The sequence below is a fragment of the Adiantum capillus-veneris genome, chromosome 16, assembly GCF_014529385.1.
Source record: "Adiantum capillus-veneris isolate H3 chromosome 16, ASM1452938v2, whole genome shotgun sequence".
NCBI lineage: Eukaryota > Viridiplantae > Streptophyta > Polypodiopsida > Polypodiales > Pteridaceae > Adiantum > Adiantum capillus-veneris.
The window spans coordinates 11158124-11164123 of record NC_140946.1 but is presented as its reverse complement, the minus strand read 5'-3'; the positions used below and the strand labels follow the sequence as shown (position 1 = coordinate 11164123).

The 6000-nt window shown below is 45.6% G+C and overlaps 1 long non-coding RNA gene and 1 pseudogene across 7 annotated transcripts in view; one reads left to right on the top strand and one right to left on the bottom strand.

Annotated features, from left to right (window-relative positions):
• Positions 1-6000, top strand: part of LOC147438563 (uncharacterized) — a 104787-nt gene that overhangs the window by 41929 nt on the left and 56858 nt on the right. The window lies entirely within an intron of this gene.
• Positions 3436-5017, bottom strand: LOC147438565 (diacylglycerol O-acyltransferase 2D pseudogene; annotated as a pseudogene).

The window sequence follows — 6000 nt, the reverse complement described above, 5'->3', positions numbered from 1 at the left end:
ATTTATTTTCAACTTATTGATTATTCATGTGCACTCCTGTTTGTGACACACTATAAGTATTGACGCACTAGACGACGGTCACTGAACATTTCAAATGAGAATTGTGATTATTGTAACTTATTTAGCAAACACATTCAAACCGCGTTGATCTCTTCAGTACGGATGTCTTGATCTACTAAATCTTGTTTTCATCATATTCACATCACCCATCAAGTGACTAGATAAAAGGACGCAGTCATTTCATCTTTTCGACACGTACTCAGACAATACAGTACACATGAGAGAACACATGTGACAAATTCATTTTAGGAATTCCCATTTCAATGTACATCTTTACTTGGTGAGCCGAAGGCTCTTTTTCCAGTATCTGAACGCAAAAGCCACCACGTGGCATTGAAATTAAAGTTTAAAAAAAACATCACTGCCATGAAAAGCTCTAATTAAAAAAAACTCAGCGTGAAAAGCTACCAAGTGAATAAAATAAAAAAAGCACTCTGCATTGCTCAATTGCTCTCAGAAGCAATTCGATCTTCTCCACAAGCAGTTCGCAGGTTCCTCAGAAGCAGCTTGGAGCTTTGTCTACAGGTTTGTCTCTATCGACTCTTTGCGAGAGAGAGAGAGAGAGAGAGAGAGAGAGAGAGAGAGAGAGAGAGAGAGAGAGAGAGAGAAGGCTATGACGCTAGTATGTGATGATGGCTTTGCTCGCGCATGAGCTTTAATGGAACCATCAAATGTGGACCCTACTGCCTTCTTATCCTTTGATCTATGGTGTTGGAAGTGGCAACGCCCAGCTAGCTGTACTGGCACCTTATACTTGTTCACATGAAAGCGAAGAGCCATGAAGAAAAGCCTACCTCCTCGACATGATGAGAGCATTCTTTAGTAACATAGAGTCTATAGGCCAAGCTCCTCCCTATTCATTGTTTGCCCCATTGGCATATTGGAATCGGCCTTCTTTTGCAGTGAAGCCTCAAAACCTATTAAGCCTACCTGCGCCTTCTCCACATAGTGATCATAGCAGCTTTGCGTGCAACAAGACCCAGTGGCCAGTTGAACAGTATGTCCAGCTTCAACTACCTTACTCAGGTCGCTTCTGCAGGCGCAACTAGTTATGGCCAGCATTATGCCGCTCCAAGTATAGCTCATGTAGATTCAACAACCTTGTGCCCTCGGCCATCCTTCAATGTTCATGGAAATAATATGCAGCAGGTCCCCGTACCTAATTATCAAGATTCACACCAATTCTTTTCCGTGCTGTTTGCCCGTGCAATAGCAAGCCGGGAAGAACCAGAAAGGAGTACCAGAGACCTTTTAAACCCTGGTTATATTTCGCAGATCATCAAGTTGGAAGGTACTTAGGATGCTTGCCGACGTGATGAGCACTCTCAAAGATCAGATATTTCATGCGATCAACCCATGGCAGAGGTCTGTTCTAGTGCTACCAAAACAGAAGGTATCAGATTTCAATTCATGATCAGTTGGCCCAATTTGGAGTCGAATCACCAAAACTCATTGCCTTCGCAGGCCCGTTCAACATATTTTTGTGATGATGCTATCAGGCTGTTGGCTATGCAGATGGCGAAGAAATGGGAAGAGTAAACGTCAAAGTGGACATGAGGGCAGAAAAGCTTAGCAGGATCGATCACACTGAAGCTTATGATGGTTATCCTCAAGTAATTAAGCTAGCGGCTTTAGTGCTAGCTGCTTGCGATTTTAGCAGACACTGTGAGGGGATTAGTGGCAGACAGCTCAATGTCGAGGGAAAGGCATTGGGGAATATTGCCACTAATGCAAGTCATGGTTTGATGAGCGGTTGGCTTTAGTCGCACTCCTCGTCCAGCTCTGTTGATAGCCTATTTGAAAATTTGATGAGGCAAGCATTTCAGAACGATCTGCAGACAAATTGAAACATCTCTCATGACCAATTCAATGCAGAATATGGTGTCCACGGGAGTTGGTTAATGTGTAGCTCCAAGGAGATGCAACAACATTGCAGCGGAAGTCAAGTAGTCAATCATGCAGGTGACTACGCTGTCGACCAGGATCAAAAGAATAGTCAAAGAGCAGAAGTGGAAGCTAATTCTTTTTTCCACACAAAGAGATTTGATGCTGGAGAAGCCGAAGGACAGGGACTGAAGAGTAATGGCATTTCTGGAGACAGACAAACCAATATATCAGCACGTATTAGCCTCCAGCCGCAGTTCACTGCTGGGCATTCAGCAACTGGGTGGGATAGCAAAAACTTTACAGACAATATGGCCAATATTGCGGCCTGTAAAGAGCTTCTCTTGCTAAATCACAAGCAGGAGACAACCAATGTGGGTGCAGTTGAGATTAGCAACAGCAGTATACTGCAGCGTTGCTCTTCAGCAGCTACATAGAAGTAGGGAATGCTGGTGGTGTGGATTTGAACACCCAGCAGTTACTACTTCGAAGCTCCCTTCTTCCAATAACCACGATTTGGTGGCGGATATTATGAGCAAAGGTCCATGTACGCAACAGCTATTGGATCAAGTTCAGATGGTTGCATATGGCAGACATCACTTTGGTATTGTAGCCAACACAAACCCTCATTTTCCCTTGGAGGAAAGCTACTCCAGGGCAGGCAATGAAAATCTATTCACATCTTCTCAAAGGTCTTTTGTGCAGCAGGCGATCGAGGTAGAAACTCCATATAGCAGCTATAGTATGTCGAACAGGACGAGTGTAGTTATCGCCAACGACGACTTAACATTCCATAGCGCAGGGCATGCTACTGTTAATATATTGTTGGAGTACGGAACCAATTATAGCGTCAAGTGGACATAATTTGTGATCTATTGTCGAATGCATTTTGCAACCTCAAGATTCAGAAGTTTTAGTTATACACTCAATATATCATATATGTTGGGTGCCAAGCACCCTCTTGTGCAAATACATTCCTCATGATGCCGCATCTTATCTCGATTTTCTTCTAGAGATGAGTCAGCTTTCTTTGCATCTCTTACTGGCTTAGCATATAAGATTCATTACATTGGCAAAAATTCGAGGAGGGTTGTCTGGACAGAGGGGTTGGCTGGGGTGCTGCGGATTGGAGGGCCGCTAGGGCTTGAGAAGGAGAGTTGACCGCATGGGGTGGTGGCGGCGACATCGATTGGACTGAACATATGGAATCTGGTTGTATGCAAAAAAGGGTTAGATTTCTCGCAAGCTTCATGCCGCCACCTCAATTGCATGATTAGCAGAACTACTAGTACCTTTTTCTTAAGCATTGGCTTCTGCATTTTTTGGAGGGATCGCACCTTGACAGCCTTCAAGTTGCATCTTTTGACTAGAGATATTAGTTTCTAATGGAAGGTTGTTGCACCCCCTGCACGTGGAAAGTGGTTATTGGAGGCCCAAAATCGATGGATCTTTAGAGTTGTTTTTTGCTCATTACTGCTCAAATCACGGGACTCACGAACGTTCAAAAGCGGTTGGCTCTGTTTTGAAGGTGAATGATATCGAGCAGAACGCCACCTGTACTAATGCCCATGAGCATCACGTATAAATAGTAGTTCGCCAAATGTGCGTTTGGATTATTGATGTGCGGATTGAATATAGTGCCTCCCCTATGGGGATGTCGACCTCAAGATACCCATTATCATGTGCAGTTAGGACGTACGATACATAATGCAAGTTAGTCAATAAGGAGGCAAGAAGACATAATTGCTGACCGATCAGCTTACAACATACATTGTAGCGTGGATAGTGTGTCGTGCTCTCTACAGTGGGTGCTCCTCAGTGCAATGTGCGTGACATCTCACTCAAACATCATGAAAACACAGGAAACAATAGATAACAGCAAATCAACACAAAGACACAGTAGCAGACCAGAACATATGGACTCGACTATCTCAAAGGAACCAGTACAAACTCTTGCGTGACAGCACACTCAGCTCCAGCCCAGAACTCACTTGTACAATGGGGGTGTAGAGGCTCAAATGTGCAAAGATGGTGCAGACGTGCTGTGTGTATATACTATAGACTCTCTCCTCTAGACGACGACACGAGACCATATATGAAGAAGATGATCTGATGACCCAATAGCTACTACTCATATGTCCAACCATAAACAGCCACCAACGGCTCATAAATGTCAACCATCTAAGTCTATTTTAAAACTGAGTGGTGGTGGTGACTTGGCCACGATGTCCACTAGATCACCGTCCGTATCCCTGCCACATGTTACTACCCAACCCAGAGAGTCCGTCCAGTGTGAACCAGACCAGACCAATTGTACTTACTGTGTGTCCTGTGAAAGTGACATTGTAGCCTGCTACAGGTTGCCCGCCACAAGACCGCTCACCGTCTCGGTGAGAGGAATGCTGAAAAATTGTGAAAGAAAACCACTAGGTACCGCGTCTGTACAATGGTGAGCTCCTGATTCTACGGAGCATCCAACAACCTCGCGATCCTGTTCCATGTAACACATCTCTCTGACCCCTCCAGGGATCAGGATACAGCTGTAGTTCTTGCTTAATGTATCTACTACGATCTTTCTTGAAGCAGATGCTAGGCCCAACCATGACCACACATGCCTCAAAAGTGGAGTTAAAAACACTGCACTGCTTGCAAACGCCTTAAGCCTTTGAATAGGCAAGAACCCAGTATAATTGCATAGTCCAAGAATCCCAATTGGCAAAACAGAATGAGGCTCCACAGCAAAGAGATATGCTTGGTTTGGATCCAACGCATCTTTATCCTCCATAACCATAGTGAGAGGAAAATGACCCGGTCCATGCTTGCAAATGAACCTTGCAACACTTTTTGCAACAGCACTCTTCTCGAAAAGCGGGATGACCATAAGCTTGAGTAACACTACAAATGAGGTTAAGCTCCACCGTGATGGCAGAACGAAAAGCATTAACAGCAACAGGATGGCAACCAGGTGAATGCTTGAAAGCCACAAGGAAACAGCCAAAAGGCTCTTCAGCTTGCTCGTCTGCTGTGATCGGATTACAAAAAACTTGCTCTTCCCCTTTGTGTCGCTGGCCATCTCCTATGAACAATGGTTAAATTACAGGAGGTCTCCGTCTTCTTGCCCGAGAGAGAGAACGAAGAGAGAGGATTTACAAAAAAAAGAGTGCAAGGCCTGGGTAGGGGGCGAGGGGTGGGTAGGGGTGAAGGTGAGTGGACAGGGGGCGAGGGTGAGTGGGCAGGGGGTGAGGGGTGGGTAGGGGGACGAGGGGTAGGCCAGGTGGGTAGGTGGCGACGGAGAGTTGAGGGGGTGGGCAGGGGCGAGGGGGGGGAGAGAGGGAAAAATGGCGGGTAGGGGCGAGGGAGTGTGAGGGGGTGGGTAGGTCGAGAGCAAGAGAGAGTGTATAAGGTGGGGGTGTGGGGAGGTGGATAGGGGATGGGTAGGAAACAACAAACAAAAGCAGATACAGATACAATGCTAACATAGCAGATACCACTTGAGTTATACTGGTAGCGGTCCTCCTATTGCGTTCCTTTGTGAGCTTACACAGTGTGAATGCTTTTAGTAAAGGGTCAACTGAGCAATCAACTTCTGTGACTTCTACGCTAGTTGTTGTCTTAAGTGGCTCATTGGGCTCAGCTACGGTAGGAACACAGCAAAAGGGTGTGACCTCAGGCAAAGGTGGAAGAGATAGTCCATAACAAGGCGTAGATTTGGTAGCTTCCAACCACTCTAGCAGATCTTCGTCTGACCCTTCAGGTGTAGTAGGCTGTTCTTGTTCAGGGTTGGTTTCCATTTAAAAAGGAACTTGCTGCATAACGGGATCCATGCCTCCCTCTAATGGAATGGGTTGCATCGGGGAGCCAGGAGTATGTATCCACATGGCATCGTTTTCCCAATCATGAAGTGCTTTAGTGTGTCGTAGCCATGGTCTACCGATGAGCAAGGGAAATCCACCCTCAACTTGGGGAAGACGAACCACAACAAAATCCAAGTTAAAAGTAAAGTCTTGTACCTGCAGAAGGACCTTGTCTACTATTCCCACAGGGTAGATAGTTCTC